Here is a 1885-nt window from a genome sequence, read left to right as displayed (position 1 = left end):
AATTATTTATACGCAATAAAGGTTGTTATTTTATTGAAATTAAAATTTCAAAAATGTTTATTTAAAATAAGTTTTCTCAAGTTTATCTTATTTTAAATTAATTCAGTATTGTTTTTGTTTAGCTGGAGAATAGATAAACATTCCAACTACAGAATTAAAAATTGTTATTAAAATGTAAAATTAAATGGAATATAACACTTTCTAATTTACATTATTATTATTTATAATTATAATTTATTTATTTTACAAACGAGCAATATTTATATCAATGTAAATTATTTACATTAATTTGATATTTTTTAATTTATTAATTTTTTTTAATTTATTAATGTTTTTTTCCATTTATTGATTTTTTTTTATTTTATTTATTTTTTTTCTTCTTTAAGCTAAAAACATGTTTTTTTTTGTTATAATTTAATAATTATTTATTTCAACCTATTAAACTAATATAAGAAATACATAATTTTAATATTTATTTAACTGCACAAGGTTTTAAGAAAATTTAATTAATAAATGTTGTAAATAATATAAAATAGAAACGATGCAAATACTTATTGACAACTACGGTTAAATGTGTTTATCATGTTTATAAAACTAATAAAAGTAAAAATTAATTGTATTATTTTTTATTAATTTTTTTTTTAATAATATATAACTCTTTGCAATTCATGAGAACACTTCGATAACGAAATAACTTATTTGAGATAATAAATGGAAAGTTCACTTTAATACTGTTTTTTCTCTTAAACAATAAAGGATTACAGAAGTTCAAACTATTATCTTAATAGATGCCTTTTTAGAAAAAAATAAATACGTAAGAAGTCTAAAGAAAGTGCAAACAATAAGTTAGGAAAGGATAAAGAAAATAGTTTTAACTGGTTAAAGAGTGTGACAAACTTTAAAGATTGGGTTCGCTAGTTAAAGAGTTGCCAACTTAACTACTTGACTCTGAGAGAGATGTCTATATTAAGTCCAACATTTTCTTTCTCTAAGTTCCTTATAAAAGGGATATTGCAGGAATAATATGGTGCCTCAGAAACATATTCGAAACATTTAAATAATCTATGTGAGGAAAATAGTCATTATAAGACAGATGAGCTAGTTAGAAAGTATACTTTAGGAACATATTCGAAACCTCTAACTAATTTTAAGAAACTATTTTTATTATATATTAAAATAGTATTTTTTATATATTTTATATTTTATATATATTTTTTATATATATTAAATAGTTATAAAACTTTTTTTGTATAATACAAATTATTATTAGATGTAACGATATTAGGTTTAATATTAGGCTTAACGATATATAGATAGTTGTACGCAAGTTGTTTCTTCTCAAATAGGAAAAAATTTAGCAATATTATTGAATTGTTCTATAAAGATATCACTCCCATATTCTGCGTGCTTAAAAGGCCTTTTAATTGCTTTTGTCGTAACTGTAAGGAAGACAACGAAACTGTTTCATATCTACTATGTACCTCTCCAGCTACAAAAGTTCCTATTTAAATTAAACTTAGAATTTTTGATGGTTCCAAAACTAAAGGGTTTTCTGTAGCAAAGGAATGACTCAATGGGATATGAGGGTCATTGAATCAAAATAATAACCTTAAGTTATTTAAAAGTTATTATTTATTTATTTAGTTTCACTGATCATTTCAATTCCAGTAAATATCTATACAATGTAAGTTTTCTCTCCGATAATTGACTGGAGTTATTTTAAGTTCCATTATAAACAATGAAGAATCGAGAAAATATAAACCTCGTTAACCGAAATTCCTACTTCAGTTGGGTCAGCAAGGCAATAATGCTAAGATTTTTATATTATAGGTATCGTATTTTTTGTAACTGAAATTGGCAGAGTAAAGTTGACTTTTTTAATTAA

Source organism: Teleopsis dalmanni, chromosome 1, assembly GCF_002237135.1.
Source record: "Teleopsis dalmanni isolate 2A chromosome 1, ASM223713v2, whole genome shotgun sequence".
Classification (NCBI taxonomy): Eukaryota; Metazoa; Arthropoda; class Insecta; order Diptera; family Diopsidae; genus Teleopsis; species Teleopsis dalmanni.
This window is presented reverse-complemented; position numbering follows the sequence as displayed.